The sequence below is a fragment of the Haemaphysalis longicornis genome, unplaced genomic scaffold (genome assembly GCF_048455015.1).
Source record: "Haemaphysalis longicornis isolate Haplotype H1 unplaced genomic scaffold, Haemaphysalis longicornis Haplotype H1 scaffold_14, whole genome shotgun sequence".
Classification (NCBI taxonomy): domain Eukaryota; kingdom Metazoa; phylum Arthropoda; class Arachnida; order Ixodida; family Ixodidae; genus Haemaphysalis; species Haemaphysalis longicornis.
In genome coordinates, this window is record NW_027526245.1 from 54396044 (window position 1) to 54422467 (window position 26424).

Below are 26424 nucleotides of genomic sequence, written 5' to 3' on the forward strand. Positions count from 1 at the left end.
TTGTGAGCATAAAACCCAGTCCGGGGGAAGGAAAGAAGGAAAATTAAAGGGGACAGGTGAAAACAAATGGGCACAGAGAAAGAGGGAGAGAAAGAAAGATAAGAAGTGCGTAAGGCCAGCCGGCAGGCATTGCGCTACAGCCGTTTGATGAGGTCGGTCTCCTCGAGGAAGACCAGGACAAGACGGAAGGCTTCCCGCCGGATGGAGTTGGGGCCCGTCAGGAAAAGCAGATCCCTCAGGGTGTGGCTTGGCAGCTCGAGACTGCGGAGTGCGGCCCAAAGCTCTGCTCTCGGGGCGTCGTGCTGGCGGCAGTAGCAGAGCAGGTGCTCAAGCTTCTCGGGATGATAAGAACCACTGCTAAACCGAGTCAGCATTCTCGAGCTCATGCCCTTCACAGTCTCTCCTCCACGCTCCAGTCTGAAAATGCCTTCCTTCGTCCTCGTGTCCGTGGCGCCGATTTGTGTCTTTTATTTATTTATTGATACTGCAATCCCTATTACAGAGATTTTAGCAGGGTGGTTACAGACACAACTTTTCCACAATGTTTGCGCTCAAGAATATACACATCAAAACAAACCAAAACAAAAACAACAGCAAAATATGAATAATCAGGTCAAATGTGCTGCAAATAACAATAAAACGGCTCTCAGGCTTGGTTGATAGTTGATTCCACTTAGTTACGGTATGCGGGAAAAAGGCATATTTGAAGCAGTTATTTCGCAAACCAGAACGGGTTATTGTTAGTTGATGCCTTTCGGGGCTAGCGTACCCAGATGAAACTAAAATGATATCGGAAACGCCAAGCTTGTAATGCACTTTAATTATTTGGTGAAGATATTTATTCTTAATAAACGATGTCTTGGGGCAATTAAAGTTTCTTTGGCACATTCTAAGAGTTCAGTTGTAGAGTTGCGCCTAATGCTGTTTAAAATATAGCGAACTGCCTTTCTATGCACGTTTTCCGATTTTGTTATGTTAGCTTTAATGAAGGGGTCCGAAACACATATTCTAACACTGCGGGAATAATATTTTTTAGGCTAGAGTCCTCATCGCGGAATTAGAAGGCTCTAAAGCTTTTCCAAGAAAAACTAGCTTTCGGTTAGCATTTCTAATTACGGAGTAAATGTGTTCAGTCCAGTTAAGGTCATTTGTAATCCAAAGGCCAAGTTGCTTTATGTAAGTTACCTACGAAAGGGTGAAGCTTGCGGTGGAAAACTAAATAGTAAGGGTTTTTCTTGCGGGGTATTCGCATAAATACTGGTTTAGCGAGCTTAATCGACATCTGCCATAAATCATACCAATCAACAATTTTCTCAAAAGCACTGTTTAAAACATTTTGATCAGTGACACTGGATGTCTCAGAATATGTGACACAGTCATCAGCGCACAACTTAATTTTTACAGGAACTTCATTCACATTACCACTGATAAAAACGAGAAAAAAGGGGTCCCCGAACAGTACCCTGTGGAGCGCCACAGTTAACGGCTGCCTCGTCCGAACAGTATTAGTTAAAAAGAACAAATTCTTTCATCATAACCATCACCACCAGCCTATCTACGCCCACTGCAGGGCAAAGGCCTCTCCCATTAATCTCCAATTACCCTGGTCCGGCGCTAAATGCGACCAATTTATCCCTGCAAACTTCTTGATCTCATCTGCCCATCTAACTTTCGGCCGCCACCTTTCACGCTTGCCTTTTCTGGGGATCCACTCTGTTACCCTTAATGACCAACGATTATCTTCCTTCGCATTAGATGCCCTGCCCACGCCCATTTCTTCTTCTTATTTTCACCTAATATGTCCTTAACACGCGTTTGTTTCCAGACCCACTCCGCTCTCTTTTTGTCCCTTAATGTTACACCTATCATCTTCCCTTCCATTGCGCGCTGAGTCGACCTCAATTTAAGTTGAAGCCTCTTTGTGAGCCTCGGAGTTTCTGCCCTGTAGGTTCTGGTAAGATGCAGCTGTCGTACACTTTCTTCTTCAGGGACAATGCCAGGCTGCCATTCATTATCTGAGAATGTCTGCCGAATGCACTCTGCCTCATGGTTGGGATCCTGGGTCACAACTTGGCCTAAGTAGATATATTCGCTTACCACTTCCACGGCCTCGGAACCTATCTCAAACCGATGTGCGGTCCCGAGGTTATTGATCAATACTTAGGTTTCTGCATATTAATGTTTAGGCTCATATGCTTTGAAATTCCTCCCCCGAGTTACTTAACAAGGCGACGTCATCAGCAAATCTGAGGTTACTGAGGTATTCTCCATTAAGACGTACTGCCAGCTGTTCTCAATCCAATGTTCTGAATACTTCTTTAAACATGCTGTGGATAACATCGGACCGATCGTGTCTCCTTGCCTGACGCCCTTCCTTATAGGTATTTTACTTCTGTCCTTATGGAGGATGATGGTAGCTGTGGACTCACTGTTAATATCCTCTGGTATTTTTACATAATGCTCGCCTACACCCTGGTTCCGTAATGCCTGAATGAGAACTTGTTCACGGTTGACGAAATAGTCTTTATCCCTTTTATTAATCGCGGATTTCTAAGCGTTTTCTCTAATTTAAAACGTAATTTTTTGTGTGTGACTTCCTCAAACGCTTTTGCAAAGCCAATAAAATGGCATCAGCTTGCGTCCCATTGTTACACACTAAACTTTTTAACACCCTTTAAGGTGCTAGAAGGGTGCACTCAACATTTTGCACCCTTTTTGCACCTTTTAGGGACCAAAACATTGCTCCGGCACCCAATCATGAGGGTGCAACAAATTAAGGGGTGTAAATCTTAACATTTGTGCACCCTTTAAGGTGCTAGAAGGGTGTACTGAACATTTTGCACCCTTTTTGCACCTTTCAAGCGCCCAAATATTGCTCGGGCACCCCACATCGAGGGTGCCAAAATTCAGGGGTGTAATCAACAGTTTCAAAGGGTGCTACGACCGTTAAAGGGGTGCTAAAAAGTATTTCTTCTCGATTGGGGTGTTATCACGGCACCCTATCATTAGGGTGCCTAAAAGAATGGTGTGTGAATACAAGCATGCAAAATTGCACAAAAACAGGCTGAATGTTTAAACCACACATTGCACTATTTCACCTCCCGTTGAGAGGTTTAAATATGAACTCTCCACATAGACCAGGGGAAATGCTCTAAAATTTCTGTTCGTATTTTAACAAAACGTGCTGAATGTTTAAATTCCACTCTGCACTAATCTACTTCTTCGAGTGTATCACAAGGTTCGTTTCGATGTCTGGGTGCACGGGAAGGGAAGGCTAGAAAATGCCTCTTGTAGTCCTATAAATAAAACTTTTACGTGAGGCATTGGTGTCCTCAACGAAATCGAATTTACCTAAGAATTTGTTCCCGTATTAGTATGCCTCGGGCAAAAAGTCCAACAAGACTTTCTTGTTGGGCTCTCAGCGCGCCTGTGGGGCCAATACGAAGTTCTGTCGGCACTCTATCGTTCCAATAGCCTAGTCTTCCAACAGGGAGTTTAACCTTGATGGCGTTTGTGGGGACAATAAGAAGCTCTGTCGGCACTCTATCGTCCCAACAGCGTAGTCTTCCAACAGGGAGTTTAACCGTGATGGCGTTTACCGGCTCGCCAACACGATCAGTGAACGCCAACAGACGCCTTGTTCGTAATCAGAGGCGCGAGCGCGCCATCAGACAGAACCGACAGACGCCCTGAAGGTGGTTTTTAAGGCCTAAACAGCAGCGTCTATGTCGGGCATAGACACTAGACGTCAACATTTGTGTTCTGGATTTTCCCTTCAATAAGTAACAGTCAGACGGACGATAACATAACGATGTGCAGATATGCTTTGGTTCATACCACAGGCAAGCACAATCGTTTGTGGCTGCAGCCGATCGGTTGCTCTTCGTCCACAACAAACTGAATCGGCTGTACAGCTTTCTTCGAGGGCGTGTATGCAGGGGTTCTATCTTCCTTTTTTGCCCAGGCCGACGGGGGCGGTCGTGTAAAATCATTTTCGCTCGTCGCTGCCGTTCTGCCTACCTGTTTGCTGTACCTATTACGTCGCCGCCACCGCATGCTTCGGTCGCTTTCTAATAATCCCCACTTGTTACAAACTCAGAGGTTTTCGCACTGTTAGCAGTCGTTTTACACGACGGGTTTGATGCGCCTGACATGCCAGGAGTGACATCGCTTGTAGTATAAGCGCGACGTTGCTTGTCTGCAAGACGGTGCCGTACAAACAAGCGTTATCAACGCCATAATTCTAACGCACATTCCATTTATTTCGTCGCTACCGTGGCTTGCGCAGGAAAGGTCGGGTTGACTGCAATAGCTTTTCTTGAGTCAAATAAGGGAGCTTTGGCTCAATCGCTTGATGCGCAAGCAATGCGGCCGCGTCTGCAAGACCGGTGCGTGAGAAACAAGCGTTAGGACAACCAGAATTTCAAAAATGCAGCATAAACTAAACACAAGCGACAATATTTGTTGACAACTTACTTACGCCATGCTAGCGTAAAGGCAGTAAGCGCCTATTTTTCTGCATGCGTAGAGCTGCTATTGTGTACGACGAATACCCTGCAATCATCTGATGTGATCCTGTATATATCTCTGTAAATAAAGTTTTTTGTTTATCCAGAACAAAAAAAAGAAACCGCCCGCCAACATAGCTGAGTGTTAACGCGTCCGTTTACTGTTTTGTAGGTCAATGGTTCGATTCCTCGTCGAACGTGTTTTTTTTAGGTGAGGGTTTTATTAGCTCTTTTTTTACGACCAGGGTGAGCGCCTGTTCCTTGCTTTCTATCACGCCGACATTTACCGCCCTCTTCCTAAACCCAAAGTAGCTCGTTTCCTCGCGCCTTCTCTCTTGAGAAGCCCGCCGTGAAAACTAACCAAAACAAACGTGAAAACCTCTTTTCAATATCAGTATATATGTCAGTTACTTTATGTGTATTCAATTTTTGTGTTTAAACACCTTAATTTTAAGTTATAAACACATTTCAGACTTTGAAAGCAGAAGGATAATTACCAACATTACAGTACTAACACAATTTTCGTCAAACATAGAGGTGCTGCATTTGAAGTCTGGCAACTATCTCTCACTTTTTGTGTGTTTTTTCATGGCGTTTTGTGCCGAGTGGTAGCTGGCGTCATTTGATTAGTTTTATCTATTTCATGCTTAAATCATAGTTATAAAAGCTTTATGGGTGATGTCTACCCTTCCAACCTACGCGTGTGTTGAACATGGGGACCCCGGAAGAACGATCATCGCCGGATAAAATACTGCGGGTAAAAAGTGGATGACATTGCATCAGAACAAAGCGTGTTCGTGTGTCCGCGAGATGAAGAATTGTAGAATTGTACGTTGGAAACATCGTTTTTGCTCGGGTAAGTACGCATTTTTTGTGATTCTGTATTTGGTTGGAACGAGTTCTGGTGTTTATGGGTCAGTAATTCGCTAGACCCCCATCTCGTTTGCTCTGAGAGCCTACGTGAGTTAGTATACTTGTGTGGCGCCCAGTCCACCGTTTCCGCAGAAGTCAGCATCAATTTACGCTGAAGCTAGACCTTGGCTACGATGCTCGCGCTGTGGTACACGGCTGCTAATAATTTCACATCACGCAAGGCTCTTTAACACCGGGGCGTTTGTTTATGTGTCTCTCAAACAGTGCCTTTGCGGTTGCAGATCGCAGTCGCAATTTCGCGTGAGTGGCACAACGCTGTGATTAGTCCTCCCTCGTGAATACCCGCGGTATACCAAGAAATAACATGCACAGGAGGTTCCCTGGAAGTGCAGGTGAAAAAGCGTACACTTGATTCCTTGGCTGGCGTCTCGTAGGTGCTGTGAAATCCCCCCCCCCCTACACGAATTCCGTGCAGTGCGCTTCGCAGCTATTGCGCTCGCGAGACCGGCGACCGTACGCCTCGCGGTCTTCGGGCAGCGAAAAATTCACATACGTGCAATTTGAAGGTGAAATGCGCGCATGTGGCCTCGCAGGGAGTTAGCATAGTCTCGGGGTAGTGGGGGAGATTTCACAACGCCTACAAGGCGCCTGCCGATTCCGTCAGAGTGGCTCTCGGGAAGTCTGGGGCATGATATCAGAGGCATATGTATTGTTTAAATTAGTGCAGAAAATTGAGCGAATTCGCAAGTTCTCATTTTCGCAAAAGCGCAGGCCATACAGAGACTAACAAGAAAGCTGGTGGCACTCACTCAACTCGATTTACATTGGAGAATTGAACGTGCAGATACAAGTCAGACATTGAAATAGAGGAGCCTCAATCACACACCAGTTCCGATTGAAAGCAAGGAATGAGCTGCTAGCATGCGTTCCATGCAAATTAGCTCAGCAGTGAGCTTTGCATATATCATGCATACCGCACTCACAGTACCTGCGGGTCTAATAAATACATTCTTACTGTGACCTAAATTTCACTTGGGGTGTTTTGGGAATGTTCTTATTAGTGCCTTGGAGGTTACTGTCTTTAAATGAATAAAAATCTACTTGATGTAAGCATTCGTGCTTTGTGTGTGCTCTTCTTGTATTTCAACAAGTGTCAGCACACTCACAGATTATGCACCTGCAGGTGCTGCTGCTGGCTGTCCTGGGTCAGCTGCCTTCCAGTCCAGTTTCAAAGGCTTGGCCAGGGCCTCCCTTGGCCAACCGACACTGCACCTGCTGTACCCAAGTACTGCCTGGCCTTTTGTTCGTGCTCCGTATGCTTTGCCGCTAGGAATGGTCATTCATCCAATATCTGTCCGCTTGGACCACCCGTTCAGAAGTCAGCGCATTTGCTCGACACATCGGTCCAGGCACTGGTGCCATATCGGTGCACCCACCGATTATGTACTTTCAGGTTAGTTATTGCATGTTGTGGAACCTGCCATGATGTATACCTGTTAGCAGTGCTGTGGCCTCTGATTATTTGAAACATTTTCATGAAGCAGTGCTGTGCGTTTGGAGAGTGTCATTGCTTAGCAGAGATATTGAAGAGAATCTGGGGCCGATGATTAAAGGGCAAGAAGAGAAATTGAGCTGACTTTGAAGCAAGTATTCGTATGTAATCAAGCCAAGCAAACATTAAGGATCTTTTGATATGGTTTTGAACTTGCAATACAAACTGGTCTACTTCAGATCATACAGGTATTAATCATACTATACCGAAAAGTACATCCCGCAGTCTGTAGAATTCCGACAGCGCTTTTTTCGCAGTCTCTCATGACAGGCACTATTCTCAATGTTTGGAAGATAGTCGAGGTAGCACCAATCTTTAAATCAGGAGACGGTACTTTACCATTAAATTTCCCTAACAAGCACCATATGCAAGGTCGGGAAACATTTCATCCACTCCCAGGTCGCTAATTATTTATAAAATCACAATATCACATTCGAATATCACCGGGGTTTTCACAAGGGTTACTTGAGAAACACAACTTTCAGGATTTGTTCACGATCTACATTGATCCATTGACGCAGGCTTACAAACTGCGGTACTTTTTCTCGATTTTGCTAAAGCATTCAATCGCATTGCACACCACAGACTACGTCTCAAACTTCACCCTAATGTCCTCACTTGAGTGAAAGATTTTCATTCTTATCAAATGCAGTTTACTTCTAATAACTATATACTTCTTTTGCTCGTGCCACTTTGTTGTCTCCCCAGGCAGGTTGCTTGGTCCTGTCTATCTTCCATGTTGCATATCCTCCCATGTAGGTCTATTTGCAGATAATGTTGTAATTTATCACACAATTTCTTGCAACTACTACCGTCAATGCTTTCAATCTGATCTTAACACAATTAACTCCTGGTGCTGCAAATGGCTAATGTCGCTTATCTCTAAAACAAAAGTGCTTGACTTTAACGGTGGCAAGTCTCGAATTGTAAACACTTACTTCATTAACAACAGCCTGATTACCTCTTGAGACAAAGGTGTTTTGGGAGGCCGGTAGGGGAGGGGGGATTGCATGGTGGATTTCAAAAGGTAGATCGATTGGGAAAATAAGACGTGTGAATAATATTTTCATTTGCACTCCAAAACTCGCTTTATTTCATATGTTTAACCCACTGCAGTATCTAGGGTGGTGCGCTGTGGAGGCGAATGTCGGTTAGATACCGCTTGGTGTGGCCGCTTTTCAGATAGAGGCAACACGTAAAGACGCCCGTGTTTTGAGATTTCGGTGCGCAAAAAAATACCCAGGTGGTCAAAATTATTGCGAAGCCTTCCCCTACAGTGCTCCCTATATACCAACTGTAGCTTTGGCGTGTTAAACCACAGTTTTTTTTCATATTTTTGGTATATTACCAGCTGCTGTAGCAGGTGCAACATAAAAGTGAAATTATACATGTTTCCAGGAGCTAAATATAAAGGTCATATTGAAGTGCGTTTATGGGTCTATCTCATAGCAGTAGTGAAAGGTTATATAGTCTGGTGCAGGTTAAGAACGGCAATGGCTCATGTAGTGTAGTCCAGTGTTTGATGGAATGCCGTGTAGGCAGGTAAAAGCATTATTGCAATGATGAAACGTAGGTCACTGACCAAGTCAAAAAAGGCATTTAACGGTTTGGTGCTTACTCATGGTGAGCATGTGTCATGGAAAACGAAGCTATATATTGGGCATTACGCGGCGCAATGAGTTTGCATGGATATGGTGCAGATTTCCATCCATTATGTTGATAACGTTGGGAGTCGTCTGAACGATGAGGGACTCGAGCAGTAATCAAGAAGAGATAGATTGCACTCAGATGTCAGTAATTTTGTCTTGTTCCAGTCGACCACGTGTCCCGTCCTCTCACGGTGCTCTGCCAGTGGATTTGTTTTTGCATGGCCCTTGTTCACTTCGTTCCAGTGCTGCGTTAATCTTCTGTGCAGATTGCCCGTTTCGCCAATGTACACTGATTTGCATTCAGCGCATGGAATCTAATAAACAATACCCGGAAGCTTGGAGCGTGAGATGGGGGTCTTTCACGCTGACAATGTCAGAACGCAGCTTGCTAGTGGGCAAATGCACGATGTATGCACTGGGTTTCTTGAAAATGTTTGCGAGAGTTTCACCGATGTGTGGGACGTAGGTAATTGCTGCACGTTTTGATGCAGTCCTTGTGGCTGCCTAAAGCATTATATTCAGAAAGAAGCGAAGAGGGCGACTAGCAGGAATCCGCATTGACATTAGCAGGCAGAAGCGTCCACAAGGCCTGTGTCAAAACGTGCTGCAATTCTCGTCCTACACATCAATCAAGCTTTTGCACGCATTTTCCAGAAACACATTGTGCACATCGTGCACGTGCCCACTAGCAAGCTATGTTCTGACATTGTAAGCATGAAAGACGCCCTTTCACGCTTCAAGCTTCCAGGTGTTATTTATGTTTTGAACGAAAAAAGTGCCATTTAAAGGTGTCACCCGCTTCCTTGCCGATTTCTGATGCCTGATTGTTAAGTTTGTGGGGATAAGTTTAGCAGATTGCTCACATGTCTAACCTGTATTTGTGCTTGAGCAGTCAAACGCTGATGTTAGCAGTGAAGTAGGTGAAAATTGCAGTTTGATTGTAGTTGTGTGCAGATTACCTACATTGTGTTAATTCGTAGAAAAGCAAAATTGAGGTAACCCTGCTAACTGTTCCGCATTGCAGCATTTTATTATGCGAACGTTACGGAGTTCAGCTGCTTGTTAAAGGTGAAATAAACAGTGGTACAAAAGAAGAGCATCTACTAAACAGAAATATTTTCACAATCGCAGGATGCCAACGGTCCGCCTACCAACTTGTGCCCTGCATCGTTTCTGCTGGCTGGAGCGGCTCATGAAACATTTTCCAGCTTCTCAAAGTTTGTAGTCAAGCGCTTCTCTAAGTGAAAGATGCCGTTGAGAGATCTTTTGTTTTAATGCCACAATTTCACGTGATCAGCAGCAAATTTACTCGTAAGGCTTTTTAAATATTCATCACCCAAGAGGGCATGTTACCTTCGTCTTCGGTGGAATGTGTCTGCACTCAGGTTATTTGTGACAGAAACAAGTGGACCACGTCGTCAGAGTCATTGAGGCCTTGTTGATTGTGCATGCTTCTGAAATGACATTTTCATTCGGCTGAATACTTTCCAAATATTACGATTTGTCAACAAATTATGGTAAAAGTCATGATTAGTTGTACTACAGTGCAGGAAGGCAATGCCAACATACGTTTTAAGAGCCTCTGATATTTCAGATCGTTGGCTGGTGAGCAATAAAACAAAACTGAATTTTTTTAAAAGTAAAATCAAATATTTGTTGTCACCAGTGCATGACCTAGTAAAAGCTATCTAGTCACCAAATTTAGAATTAGACACGAAATGCCAAGAAAAATAGGGAAATAAACTAGACAGCTCACTACAATAAACCAATTCGTAAAATTCCTCAATGTCTATAAAGTGATGATTCAGGCTGGTTAGTTAAGATACCAGTGGGTTTGCACCCAACTTGCAGGGAAGCACATGAGCTCTCAATATTAACATGTTTTTAGTGAAGACCGTCTTCCTTCATTAATGTGCTTTGTACATTGATGCCAGTCTGATAAATGTAGTCCTGAATTTTTGTTATGATCAATCTTTGTATGGGAACCATATATTTTTATATGATGTCGCTGTGTATTTCTGAAGCTGTATCTAGTCACTAATTCCAATTTGTTGTGGTCAGGTTTTTTCAACTAATTCGTAGCTTTTTTAACCTATATGGTATATTTTGTGTTCCTAAAGGAATGCCTCATTGCATGTTTAGCCTATGTAGTGTTGAAAGCGGACATTTTGCTTCAAAGTGGAATGTCGGGCTAGCAACAAGGTACTTCGCGTGCTGCTCACTTTCATTCATTCCATTATTTTTTATATTATAATTTAATATTAAAAGCCAATCAATTTGCTGTCGTTTTAAATTTGTCACCTACTTCATACTTTTTTTTCTACTTTCTGGAAGGATTGACTATCCATATTTTTATGATACCAGGGCGTTGGACTGGGCTAGCTGGTACATGTTTGAATGGACGAAAAACCATAGGAAAACCCAGGACACAGAAGAGAACGACGGGACAAACTTGTGCCGTCATTCTGTTTAACTGTTTCCTGTGTTTACCACTGTTTTTTTATGCATTCAAACATTTTTTATGAGTTTGTTGAACAGTGATTAGTTTAGGTGCTCAAACAATTTTTGGCTGCGAAGGCTCCCTGTAGCATTCATATAAGTGCTCTCTGCTCTATTTTTGAGCCAATACCTCATCACCAGTCTTCATAAGGTGGTCTTTTGTAGAAATGAAGTTGAAATAAATATTTGTTTGCATTGCTTTACATGTTTTGAAAGAAGTTCTTGTTCATTCTTGTTTCTTTCAACCCTGTTTCGGAATCCTGCTTAAGGCATTTCCTCTGTTATTTTTTTCAGAACCAGGAAGGGTGCTCATCCTCGGTTCTTGCAGAAGCAGCAGTATCCATACTTCACACGTGAGCTCTGAACATACAGTAATTATGGTATGAAACATTCTGCCAGTATAAGCTTGCTTTGTAGACGTCATTGTAGATGTCAAAGCTCTTGACAGTGTAGTCCAATGTCTGGTGTAACGGGCAATGTCTACAACTTGTAAAAATAATTGTGTGGCTATAATGTTTGAGATCATTTTAAAATGCACGTCAACTACTTAGAATCGCTGTCTAAATTGGCAGCCATTTTCCTGGTGGATGCAGAAAGTGAAAAAGCGCATGTGTTGAGATTTCAGTGCACCTTAAATGTCCCAAATTTGCTAAAGCTAATCCAAAGCCATCCTTGTGGTGCACTTCATATCCCATGTACAGTTTTGCGTAAAAACAGCTAAAAATTTATGATCAATTTAAACTTATTTTAATGTTTTTAAATGCAAATATTCTCAGTTTAAGCTGCCGTATTTAGAGAAAAATATTTTGTAACAATTATATAGCTGCCAAAGGTTTACAGAAAAGCTTTTTCTTTTGGTTATGCACCTTCTTATCAAAAGAAAAATGTTGTTAAGAAAGGCAGAAGAAACCCAAATATGGAAATTAGCCAACCTTAAAGCTGCGGATAGACTGAATGTTTTGTTGAGAATCTTTTGCTGATTTAAGTTCTAGTCAACTCTAAAAAAGTCTATCGACGTAGAATGCTTGCCGTGAGGCACCTCGTAATACTAGCCAAAACTAATGGACCCTGGCTGTTGGCTTTTCATTTGCAACAGTGACAAATGACCCCACATCCTTCGGCAGGGACATAATGCAACGCACCATGTACAAGCTAGCCTCATGATGAAATAATGTTTTCTGAACAATGACATTACATTTCAACCATGGGCTTCACCAGGGAACTTGTATGCATTGTTCTGTGATGTTTGCAGTTCTTGTAATTGCTATGTGGGGTCATTTAGTCTAAAGGTATGCTTATAAAACTCCATATACCACCAAACCTTGCAAGGCACCTGTCTTCTGTGGTGCTTCACAAAGGGTGCTCCTGCGGCGACAAAATTCAAGCACCCTAAAGGGCGTAAAATATTCAGTTTTTAGGGTGCTCCTGCGGCGACAAGCTGAAGCACCCTTTTGGGCGTAAAAATGTTTAGTGTGTAATAGAAGTTACGAAATGGCATATTGTCTCGACAAGTGGAGTGCAGGTTGAATAACGTTTTCTAAAACCGTGCTGGTGTTTTGTTAGGGTGTTATGTTTACTAAGCAATTCAGATACATGAATATAAACCATGTTCTCTAGCAGCTGACAGGTAGTTGACGTTAATAAAATAGGGGGATAATAGGAGATGTGCTGCTCTTTACCAGACTTAAAGCGACTTGACTCGCCTGGCCCTCCAATCATCTGGTACTCGGCCTTCATGTAGTGATTTTGAAAATAAGACATGCGGATATTTGGCGATCAACTCGGCATATCGCTTTAAAAATATGTTTGGTATGTTGTCTGGTCCGGGTGTCTTTGTAATACAGAGTTGAAGAAGCACCTTGAAAAATGCCTCGCTCACAGACAACAGCGTCATGTATAGCTGGATAATCTGCCTTAAACATTCGAAGAACTCTATTTTCAATGGTGTAATACCCCGCCATCATGAACATCAATTTCATCAATTTCAAACAGCATTACATTCAGAAGATGTAGTCCTAATGGTCCGCGAAAATCTCTCGGGACACGTTTAAATGAAGTTTGGTGCCGATTCGCCAATATACAGCTCTTTGTCAATATAGTTGTGCTTTTTAAGCTCAGGTGCAATCTTCGGAATTTTTTTCGCTTACACCAGTGATATCCCCAAGATTACGATGCTTTTTGATCCTTTTAACTGCCTTTTGAGATTTAAAGTGTCTCGAGAAATCTAGGGGTTACTTCTTTTATTTTTTTAAGAGCACATGGAACAAAGCGATCAATACATTCAATAACCAAATGCTTAAAGGAGTCCCTATGGTATTGCACATCAGCAGTACTATTTAAAAAGGAGTCAAAGGAAAGGAACCACTTCACAGCTGGCTGAAGCCTTATTACACCAACTAACAAAGAACAGATCAAGAACTGATTTTGAACTTCCCTGCACCCTAGTGAAATCGTCAACAACTTGTAACAAATGAAAATTAAAGGCACGTCAAGCGTTGCTTCTCCCAGGATATCGTTCTGCTTAGTTGTTGAAAGAGAGGCCCAATCTGTATCTGGTAGCTTGAAATCTCCTGATAACATAATCCAATCTACTCACTTTGCATGAGTGCACACTAAAAATTTTTACGCCCAAAAGGGTGCTTCAGCTCGTCGCCGCAGGAGCACCTTAAAAACTGAATATTTTACGCCCTTTAGGGTGCTTGGATTTTGCCGCCGCAGGAGCACCCTTTGTGAAGCACCCCAGAAGACAGGTGCCTTATAACATCCTTTTCCGCCTAAAAGTATCCTAGGGTGCTACTTAGCACCCCAGTCTGTAGGAGCATCTTCTGCAAAAGAACCCACCTAAAGGGGTACAAATAGGGTGTGTCATCCTCGGTTCACAAATGGTGCAGCAGGTGTGAGACCACATATTGCACAATATCACACACGATTATGGTATGAAACATTCGTGCTTTCCAAGCTCGGTTCTGTGAGACATTCCATTGAAGCTCAACGTCAGCTGATAATTTCCTTGAACTTGTGTCACCGATTGTTAAAACATCAATTTAAAGAGTCAGGAGCCACATCTCAGTACAGAGTTATAACTTTAGAGGTAGTTGATTATCCAAAACTTCGTAAAAAACCATTTATACGCTCATTTTGCCGAACTGCAGTACACATCCTTCGAGCTTCACTGCACAGCCTAACCATGCTGTGCCGTGAAAGCAATTAGGTGTGCAACACTTCAACCACACAAAACTTCCTTGAACCTTAAAACCCTTGGCTTCTCTGTATTGCATCAAACTTCCAATCAAGGTAGCTACCTGCAATGTTTAGTGCCTTATTCTTGAGCTGAGCAGAAAGGTTCAATATGAAGGAAGACCAAATGCAAAAGGTATAGTTTCCTCCGTAATGCGGCTCATAATAAAGTTCCTTAACACAGGAAACAGTTAAAACAGAATGACGGCACAAGTTTGTCCCGTCGTTCTCTTCTGTGTCCTGGGTTTTCCTATGGTTTTTCATCCATTCAAACATGTACCAGCTAGCCCAGTCCAACGCCTTGGTATCATAAAAATATGGATAGTCAATCCTTACAGAAAGTTGAAAAAAAAGTATAAAGTAGGCGACAAATTTAAAACGACAGCTAATTGGTTGGCTTTTAATTTTAAATAATATAAAAAATAATGGCATGAATAAAAGTGAGCAGCACGCGAAGTACCTTGTTGCTAGCCCGACATTCCACTTTGAAGCAAAATGTCCGCTTTCAACACTACATAGGCAAACATGCAATGAGGCATTCCTTTCGGAACACAAAATATACCATAATTGTTAAAAAAGCTACGAATTAGTTGAAAAAACCCGACCACAACAAATTGGAATTAGTGACTAGATACTGTTTCAGAAATACACAGCGACATCATATAAAAATATATGGTTCCCATACAAAGATTGATCATTATAAAATTCAGGACTATATTTATCAGACTGGCATCAACGTGCAAAGCAGCTTAATGAAGGAAGACGGTCTTCACTAAAAATATGTTAATATTGAGAGCTCATGTGCTTGTGTGTAAACCCACTGACATCTTAACTAACCTGCCTGAATCATCACTTTATAGACATTGAGGAATTTTACGAATTGGTTTATTGTAGTGAGTTGTCTATTTTCTTTCCCTATTTTTCTTGCCATTTCGTGTCTAATTCTAAATTTGGTGACTAGATAGCTTTTACTATGGTCATGCACTGGTGACAACGAATATTTGATTTTACTTTAAAAAAAATCAGTTTTGTTTTATTGCTCACCAGCCAACGATCTGAAATATCAGAGGTGCTTAAAACGTATGTTGGCTTTTCCTTCCTGCACTGTAGTACAACTAATCATGACTTTTACCATAATTTGTTCACAAATCGTAATATTTGGAAAGTATTCAGCCGAATGAAAATGTCATTTCAGAAGCATGCACAATAAACAAGGCCTGAATGACTCTGACGACGTGGTCCACTTGTTTCTGTCACAAATAACCTGAGTGCAGACACATTCCACCGAAGACGAAGGTAACATGCCCTCTTGGGTGATGAATATTTAAAAAGCCTTACGAGTAAATTTGCTGCTGAGCACGTGAAATTGTGGCAATAAAACAAAAGATCACTCTGCGGCATCTTTCACTTGGAGAAGCGCTTGACCACAAACTTTGAGAAGCTGGAAAATGCTTCATGAGCCGCTGCAGCCAGCAGAAACGATGCAGGACACAAGTTGGTAGGTGGACCGTTGGCATCCTGCGATTGTGAAAATATTTCTGTTTAGTAGATGCTCTTCTTTTTGTACCACTGTTTATTTCACCTTTAACAAGCAGCTGAACTCCGTAACGTTCGCATAATAAAATGCTGCAATGCGGAACAGTTAGCAGGGTTACCTCAGTTTTGCTTTTCTACGAATTAACACAATGTAGGTAATCTGCACACAACTACAATCAAACTGCAATTTTCACCTACTTCACTGCTAACATCAGCGTTTGACTGCTCAAGCACAAATACAGGTTAGACATGTGAGCAATCTGCTAAACTTATCCCCACAAACTGAACAATCAGGCATCAGAAATCGGCAAGGTAGGACGTGTCACCTTTAAATGGCACTTTTTTCGTTCAAAACATAAACAACACCTGGAAGCTTGAAGCGTGAAAGGGGGTCTTTCATGCTGACAATGTCAGAACATAGCTTGCTTGTGGGCACGTGCACGATGTGCACAATGTGTTTCTTGAAAATGCGTGCAAAAGCTTTATTGAGGTGAGGGATAAGAATTGCAGCACGTTTTGACACAGGCCTTGTGGACGCTTCTGCCTGCTAATGTCAATGCGGATTCCTGCTAGTCGCCCTCTTCGCTTCTTTCTGAATATAATGATTTAGGCAGCCACAAGGACTGCATCAAAACGTGCAGCAATTACCTATGTCCCACACATCGGTAAAACTCTTGCACACATTTTCAAGAAACGCAGTGCATACATCGTGCATTTGCCCACTAGCAAGCTGCGTTCTGACATTGTCAGCGTGAAAGACCCCCTCTCACGCTCCAAGCTTCCGGGTGTTGTTTATTAGATTCCATGCGCTGAATGCAAATTAGTGTACATTGGCGAAACGGGCAATCTGCACAGAAGATTAACGCAGCACTGGAACGAAGTGAACAAGGGCCATGCAAAAACAAATCCAGTGGCAGAGCACCCTGAGAGGATGGGAAACGTGGTCGACTGGAACAAAACAAAATTACTGACAACTGAGTGCAATCTATCTCTTCTCGATTCCTGCTCGAGTCCCTCATCGTTCAGACGACGCCCAACATTATCAACATAATGGATGGCAATCTGCACCATATCCATGCAAACTCCTTGCGCCGCGTAATGCCTAATATATAGCTTCGTTTTCCATGACACATGCTCACCGTGAACAAGCACGAAACCGTTAAATGGCTTTTTTGACTTGGTCAGTGACCTACGTTTCATCATTGCAATAATGCTTTTACCTGCCTACACGGCATTCCGTCAAACACTGGACTACACCACATGAGCCGTTGCCGTTCTTAACCTGCACCAGAGTATATAACCTTTCACTACTGCTATGAGATAGACCCATAAACGCACTTCAATAAGACCTTTATATTTAGCTCTTGGAAACATGTATAATTTCACTTTGATGTTGCACCTGCTACAGCAGCTGGTAATATACCAAAAACATAAAAAAAACTGTGGTTTAACACGCCAAAGCTACAGTTGGTATATGGGGAGCACTGTAGGGGAAGGCTTCGCATTAATTTTGACCACCTGGGTATTTTTGTGCGCACCGAAATCTCAAAACACGTTCGTCTTAACGTGTTGCCTCCACCTGAAAAGCGGCCACACCAAGCGGTATCTAACCGACATTCGCCTCCACAGCACACCACCCTAGCCACTGCAGTGGGTTAAACATATCAAATAAAGCAAGTTTTGGAGTGCAAATGAAAATATTAATCACACGTCGTATTTTCCCAATCGATCTACCTTTTGAAATCCACTATGCAATCCCCCCTCCCCTACCGGCCTACCAAAACACCTTTGTCTCAAGAGGTAATCAGGCTGTTGGTAATGAAGTAAGTATTTACAATTCGAGACTTGCCACCGTTAAAGTCATGCACTTTGTTTTAGAGATAAGTGACATTAGCCATTTGCAGCACCAGGAGTTAATTGTGTTAAGATCAGATTGAAAGCATTGACAGTAGTAGTTGAAAGAAATTGTGTGATAAATTACAACATCATCTGCAAATAGACCTACATGGGAGGATATGCAACATGGAAGATAGACAAGACCAAGCAACCTGCCTGGGGAGACTACAAAGTGGCACGAGCAAAAGAAGTTTATAGTTATTAGAAGTAAACTGCATTTCAGAAGAATGAAAATCTTTCACTCAAGTGAGGACATTAGGGTGAAGTTTGAGAAGTAGTCTGTGGTGTGCAATGCGATTGAATGCTTTAGAAAAATCGAGAAAAACTACCGCAGTTTGTAAGCCTGCGTCAATGGATCAATGTAGATCGGGAACAAATCCTGAAAGTTGTGTTTCTCAAGTAACCCTTGTGTAAACCGTGCTGATATTCGAATGTGATATTGTGATTTTATAAATAATTAGCGACCTGGGAGTGGATGAAATGTTTCCCGACCTTGCATATGGTACTTGTTAGGGAAATTTAATGGTGAAGTACCGTCTCCTGATTTAAAGATTGGTGCTACCTCGACTTATTTCAATCATTGAGAGTAGTACCTTTCATGAGAGACTGCGAAAAAAGCGCTGCCGAAATTCTATAGACTGCGGGATGTACTTTTCGGTATAGTATGATTATAACAGTATGATCTGAAGTAGACCAGTTTGTATTGCAAGTTCAAAACCATATCAAAAGATCCTTAATGTTTGCTTGGCTTGATTACATACGAATACTTGCTTCAAAGTCAGCTCAATTTCTCTTCTTGCCCTTTAGTAATCGGCCCCAGAATATCTTCAATATCTCTGCTAAGCAATGACACGCTCCAAACGCACAGCACTGCTTCATGAAAATGTTTCAGATAATAAGAGGCCACAGCACTCCTAACAGGTATACATCATGGCAGGTTCCACAACATGCAATAACTAACCTGGAAGTACATAATCGGTGGGTGCACCGAATGGCAGCAGTGCCTGGACCGATGTGTCGAGCAAATTTCGCTGCCTTCTGAATGGGTGGTCCAAGCGGCCAGATGATGGATGAATGACCATTCCTGGCAGCAAAGCGTACGGAGCACCAACAAAAGGCCAGGCAGTACTTGGGTACAGCAGGTGCAGTGTCTGTTGGCCAAGGGAGGCCCTGGCAAAGCCTTTGAAACTGGACTGGAAGGCAGCTGACCCATGACAGCTAGCAGCAGCACCTGCAGGTGCATAATCTGTGAGTGTGCTGACACTTGTTGAAATACAAGAAGAGCACACACAAAGCACGAATGCCTACATCAAGTAGTTTTTTAATCGTTTAAAGACAGTAACCTCCAAGGCACTAATAAGAACCTTCCCAGAACACCCCAAGTGAAATTTAGGTCACAGTAAGAATGTATTTATTAGACCCGCAGATACTGTGAATGGGGTATGCGTGATATATGGAAAACTCACTGCTGAGCTAATTTGCATGGAACGCATGCTAGCAGCTCATCTCTTGCTTTCAATCGGAACTGGTGTGTGATTGAGGCTCCTCCATTTCAATGTCTGACTTGTATCTGCACGTTCAATTCTCCAATGTAAATCGAGTTGAGTGAGTGCCTACAGCTTTCTTGTTAGTCTCTGTATGGCCTGCACTTTTGCGAAAATGAGAACTTGCGAATTCGCTCAATTTTCTGCACTAATTTGAAACAATACATATGCCTCTGATATCATGCCCCAGACTTCCCGAGAGCCACTCTGACGGAATCGGCAGGCGCCTTGTAGGCGTTGTGAAATTTCCCCCACTACCCCGAGACTAGCTAACTCCCTGCGAGGCCACATGCGTGCATTTCACCTAAAATTTGCACGTATGTGAATTCCTCGCTGCCCGAAGACCGCGAGGCGTACGGTCGCCGGTCTTGCGAGCACAATAGCTGCGAAGCGCACTGCACGGAATTCGTGTAGAGGGGGGGGGGGAATTTCACAACACCTACGAGACGCCAGCCAAGGAATCAAGTGTACGCTTTTTCACATGCACTTCCAGGGAACCTCCTGTTCAAGTTATTTCTTGGTATACCGCGAGTATTCACGAGGGAGGATTAATCACAGCGTTGTGCCACTCACGCGAAATCGCGACTGCGATCTGCAACCGCAAAGGCACTGTTTAAGAGACACATAAACAAACGCCCCGGTGTTAAAGAGCCTTGCGTGATATGAAATTATTAGCAGCCGTGTACCACAGCGCGAGCATCGTAGCCAGGGTTTAGCTTCAGCGTAAATTGATGCTGACTTCTGCGGAAACGGTGGACTGGGCGCCACACAAGTATACTAACTCACGTAGGCTCTCAGAGCAAGCGAGATGGGGGTCTAGCGAATTACTGACCCATAAACACCAGAACTCGTTCCAACCAAATACAGAATAATAAAAAATGCGTACTTACCCGAGCAAAACCGATGTTTCCAACGTACAATTCTCCTTCACTGTCGTCTTCATCTCGCGGACACACGAATACGCTTTGTTCTGATGCAATGTCATCACTTTTGACGCGCAGTATTTTATCCGGCGATGATCGTTCTTCCGGGGTCCCCATGTTCAACACACGCGTAGGTTGGAAGGGTAGACATCACCCATAAAGCTTTTATAACTATGATTTAAGCTTGAAATAGGTAAAACTAATCAAATGACTCCAGCAACCACTAGGCACAAAACGCCATGAAAAAACACACAAAAAGTGAGAGATAGTTGCCAGACTTCAAATGCAGCACCTCTATGTTTGACGAAAATTGTGTTAGTACTGTAATGTTGGTAATTATCCTTCTGCTTTCAAAGTATGGAATGTGTTTATAACTTATTATTAAGGTTTTTAAACACAAAAATTGAATACACATAAAGTAATTGACATATATACTGATATTGAAAAGAGGTTTTGACGTTTGTTTTGGTTTGGTTTTCACGGCGGGCTTCTCAAGAGAGAAGGTGCGAGAAAACGAGCTACTTTGGGTTTATGAAGAGGGCGGTAAATGTCGGCGTGATAGAAAGCAAGGAACAGGCGCTCACCCTGGTCGTAAGAAAAACAAAAAGCTAATAAAACCCTGACGTAAAAAAAAAACAGGTTCGACGAGGAATCGAACCATTGACCTACAAAACAGTAAACGGACGCGTTAACACTCAGCTATGTCGGCGGGCGGTTTTTTTTTTGATAAACAAAAAAACTTTATTTACAGAGATATATACAGGATCACATCAGATGATTGCAGGGTATTCGTCGTACACAATACCAGCTCAACGCATGCAGAAAAATAGGCGCTTACTGCCTTCCCGCTAGCATGGCGTACGTAAGTTGTCAACAAATATTGTCGCTTGTGTTTAGTTTATGCTGCATTTTTGAAATTCTGGATGTCCTAACGCTTGTTTCTCACGCACCGGTCTTGCAGACGAGGCCGCGTTGCTAGCGCTGCAAGCGATTGAGCCAAAGCTCCCTTATTTGACTCAAGAAAAGCTATCGCAGTCAACCCGACCTTTCCTGCGCAAGCCACGGTAGCGACGAAATAAATGGAATGTGCTTTAGAATTATGGCGTTGATAACGCTTGTTTGTACGGCACCGTCTTGCAGACAAGCAACGTCGCGCTTATACTACAAGCGATGTCACTCCTGGCATGTCAGGCGCATCAAACCCGTCGTGTAAAACGACTGCTAACAGTGCGAAAACCTCTGAGTTTGTAACAAGTGGGGATTATTAGAAAGCGACCGAAGCATGCGGTGGCGGCGACGTAATAGGTACAGCAAACAGGTAGGCAGAACGGCAGCGACGAGCGAAAATGATTTTACACGACCGCCCCCGTCGGCCTGCGCAAAAAAGGAAGATAGAACCCCTGCATACACGCCCTCGAAGAAAGCTGTACGGCCGATTCAGTTTGTTGTGGACGAAGAGCAACCAATCGGCTGCAGCCACAAACGATTGTGCTTGCCGTGGTATGAACCAAAGCATATCTTCAAATCGTTATGTTATCGTCCGTCTGACTGTTACTTATTGAAGGGAAAATTCAGAACACAAACGTTGACGTCTAGCGTCTATGCCCGACATAAACGCTGCTGTTTAGGCCTTAAAAACCACCTTCAGGGCGTCTGTCGGTTGTGTCTGATGGCGCGCTCGCGCCGCTGATTACGAACAAGGCGTCTGTTGGCGTTCACTGATCGTGTTGGCGAGCCGGTAAACGCCATCACGGTTAAACTCCCTGTTGGAAGACTACGCTGTGGGACGATAGAGTGCCGACAGAGCTTCATATTGGCCCCACAAACGCCATCAAGGTTAAACTCCCTGTTGGAAGACTAGGCTATTGGAATGATAGAGTGCCGACAGAACTTTGTATTGGCCCCACAGGCGTGCTGTGATCCCAACAAGAAAGTCTTGTTGGACTTTTTGCCTGGGGAATAATAATACGGGAACAAATTCTTAGGTAAATTCGATTTCGTTGAGGACACCGATGCCTCGCGTAAAAGTTTTATTTATAGGACTACAAGAGGCATTTTGTAGCTTTCTCTTCCCGTGCACCCAGACATCGAAACGAACCTTGTGATACATTCGAAGAAGTGGATTAGTGCAGAGTGGAATTTAAACATTCAGCACGTTTTGTGCAAATTACGAGCAGCAATGTTAGAGCATTTCCCCTGGTCTATGTGGAGAGTTCATATTTAAACCTCTCAATGGGAGGTGAAATAGTGCAATGTGCGGTTTAAACATTCAGCCTGTTTTTGTGCAATTTTGCATGCTTGTATTCACACACCGTTCTTTTAGGCACCCTAACGATAGGGTGCCGTGATAACACCCCAATCGAGAAGAAATACTGTTTAGCACCCCTTTAACGGTCGTAGCACCCTTTGAAACTGTTGATTACACCCCTGAAGTTTGGCACCCTCGATGTGGGGTGCCCGAGCAATATTTGGGCGCTTGAAAGGTGCAAAAAGGGTGCAAAATGTTCAGTACACCCTTCTAGCACCTTAAAGGGTGCAAAAATGTTAAGATTTACATCCCTTAATTTGTTGCACCCTCATCATTGGGTGCTGGAGCAATGTTTTGGTCCCTAAAAGGTGCAAAATGGGTGCAAAATGTTGAGTGCACCCTTCTAGAACCTTAAAGGGTGTTAAAAAGTTTAGTGTGAGCCCATATATTTTAAATTAATCGATGACTTCAATAGACGATGTCGGGAGTCTGTATGTGGGAGCTACAATACACTGTAGATTATTGTTGTACATTTTGCACAATAAGCTTACCACTTGAGCAATTTCTGGCATTCTAATCACCATTAGGAATTTCTTATAACGCAACTGCAACGCCTCCTGCCTTGCCTTCAGGCTCTGGTCTTAATATATTGTGACCAGGTGGGATTATTTCACTGTCAAACATCATTAGATCATGTTTTCGTGAGTGGTATTATATCTGGATTTTCAGTAAGGAGCAAAGTGTTTTATTCAGTTGCTTTGTTCAAGCCACTTCGTCCATATGCATTCAGGATTCTGAATGGTTCAGACCCAGGAGCACGGCGTCAGTTACCGGTGTTCTTGTGAAGTTTAAAACGCGATTTTTCGGTTTCATTCCAATGGTAAAGAGTGTAATCAATGCTCAACTTGTCGTACAATGTCTTAACTTTTGCACCAATTTCTGTTTCCCGAGCTCCGCTTTCCCGCTAATGTTTCCGTATCACCCACACCCTGCTAGAAAACTCCTCAGAGGTAGACATCGTAGTTCTCTTTAGTTTAAATGCCTGCTGTATACACAAGCCTTTTCCCGATAATTTAGAAATTTGATGATTACTGGACATGACTGATTTCCAATTTACGGTCAAGCCTACGGCATCGTTCAATGCCGGTCGTAGTTTTCTCTAGCTTCTTCCCCAAATTTCTTCTCTTACATCATTCATTAGTTCCTCGCTATATTCCTTATCAGGGTCTTCTACCCCAACTATAAGTGGGTTAGTTCTGTGGCCTCTGTTTTCCGAATCATTATCTTTTGATACAAGCACAGAAATTTGTTCATGTCGATTAGCAATGTGCATCTCAATGCTTTGTACTTTGCTCCTCAGGGTGGTTAAACCGGCCCGGCCACTGTGCTTTAACCACTTCTGCGCGCTGAGTTAACGGGGAATTTTTTTTCCCTCAATTCCTTTTTGAGAGCTCCTTATTGCTTCAAATGAGGCAGTAATGTGTGCCTGTCCGGCTAACAGTTGTGTCATCTTTGTAGGACTGGGGTTCGCCTCTACCCCCGCATGCCAACAGATTAGCGACACGAAACAAACAACAGAAAGGAGATATCTTAAACGTAGTGGGCAGGGAAGCAGCACCAGAAAACGGTCGTCACTACGATAACACTGAATGGAGGAATAATTACCAACCTGCAGCACGGAGTGACAAGGGTTGAGCGTCATGCCAGGTATGCTGCTGCTGCTACGCCCACTGCCGAAAGCGCGTTCCGTTGGCGCTCCTATTGGCGGTGAGCGCGAACACAGGCGGCGCTTGAAGCCCGCCTCCGCGACGTCAGCTTAGGGATTCTCGCATTTGTCGTCTGCTTCACTCAGGCTCGCTCTCCCTGCTGTTTCTTTGCGCTCGGTCAATGTCTGATGCTTGTCCGCACCAGAATTGGCGCGTGGGTAACTTTTTATTATAAAAATAGGCTTAAAATCGCATACACTAACTCATGGTGTCAATTAAAGTATAGTTTTGGATACCGCTACGGGGGAAACATTGACGGCGCCAACCCATTCCTTGTGAAGCCGGTCCTGAGCGGAGCGCGAAGAGTCGGAGCTAGGCGTCAGCTTCTCAAGTAAGCATTCGAACAAAAGGAACAGTCAGCTGCTAATAACCGATAACAGCGAAAATGGAAGACCAAAACAAATTCTAGGCCTTCAGGGCTGAAGGCTTTGGCAGAAGGCATTACAATTCCCGGTAATCATATGTAAGGTAAGACAGTTTTTGCAACCTTGCCGAGCGCTCGAACGTATTTTGTCACATCACTTTACGTTGTCAAGGCATGAAAATTTGCCGACATGCACTATAGAGTGCAAAAACTGTAGGTTGAGTTCCAAATAACCAAGTGTGTATATACGCGCGTGCTGATTCTATACCACGCATCTAACGAGTATGGAGGTTTATTGAGCACAACGAGTCACGTCTTCGTTAAATTTATAGTAACACATATATATTTTTTAAGACCTGGCGGGATATTTCGGAACATTTTGCACAGCCATATCTTCCCGATATTCGGATATGCGTTATAGGAAAACTGCACTCAAGAGGAGGAGGATTAGGAAGGAGAGAAGGGGAAAACCTTATTTAACAATTAAATCGATCTGGTTAGTGGGACGGGTCCTCAGTCCAGGACAAGAGAGTAAAAGTATAATTTTCTTCAAATCATAGAACGCCATCCCGAGTAGAATAGGATTTGTTCTTCGCGCCTGGAAGGGTTGAAAAGCAATAAAGAGCTACTTGGAATTCGTCTTCGGTTTCGATTCTTGTAATATATGCAGATATACTATTTATTACGTTAGTTAGCGAGTATATCATGCCTTCAACACCGTAATCATGTCATCATTGTTCAAGTTCAGAGTCAGTTCGTTATGATAACGATATAATTACGATAGAAATTCGGAGCACAAAAGCCGCCTTCGAGTACTGTGGACCACGTCATTTAGGGCGGATCGCGGGGGCGTAGCACAAACCTTCTCATTGTATTTGCATGTGAATAAACAAAGCACGTTGCGGATATGCACCTTCTTGCACGCAGCCGTAATGGAAGCCAATTTGTGAAGTAGGGAATGTATGACATACAACATGAAGGAAGTATTCACACGACCTTTGTGAGCCTCCCAAACATCCCGAAACCTCCTTATAAGGTGTTGGTGACGGCGCAGAAAAATTAATGCGTTGGGCAGAAAAAAAGCAAGAAACATTATTCTGATACAAGACAACAACGAAAGAAATAGAAGAAAGCCGCTTTATTTCCTGCTGTGCGATGCGCGTGTAGAGGCCGCTGCTTGGTACGTAGCATTAAACTGTTGAGTCTTCATAGGAGCATCTCAAAAATACTGCAGGGAAGCCTACGCATTTTGAATACTTATCGAAAAGCTCTGATCGCTGATGCTCGCGAATAAGCAAGAAAGGACGAGTTACACACGATCTTCTGACCGATATTCTCAAGAAAGATGTTCTCTATCTCTTCGTGTGTTGCAAACTTGGGGGGATACAGCTTCAAATTATTCAGATGCGTCAGAAGCTGGCAAAATAAGTTAGTCGCTAGAAATACGTTTTTTAACGCACTACAGCAACGAAGCTGGTGATTTCTTGCCCAGGCACTGCTGCCCCTCACAAGCGGAGTGTAGCAGACGACAGCGGCGCGAGTCCCTAAGCCGACGTCAGAGCCAGGGGGCGCCACTCAAACATCTCACCGCCAATAGTCCGCGATGCTCCCACGTGAGGTAACGTCACCGATTATAGCAGCCATGTTGAGTCAATGAAGTGCGGCAGACATGGTCCATCGAGGGCGACGTTATCACCTCGTTAAGATGACACGGAGCCGAATCCTACGAGTCTGTGCGCATGCGTCGTCTGCGAAGCGTAGTAGTACGGCCATGAAAAGGATCCAAGTAGAAGGGTGACCTCCTGCAGCACGAAGCGAAAGGGTTGAGC

General features: G+C 43.4%; 1 long non-coding RNA gene across 3 annotated transcripts in view; it reads left to right on the forward strand.

Annotated features, from left to right (window-relative positions):
• The window catches only part of LOC144165107 (uncharacterized), a 102998-nt gene that overhangs the window by 70574 nt on the left and 6000 nt on the right, over positions 1-26424 (forward strand). The gene's annotated exons all lie outside the window — the stretch shown is intronic.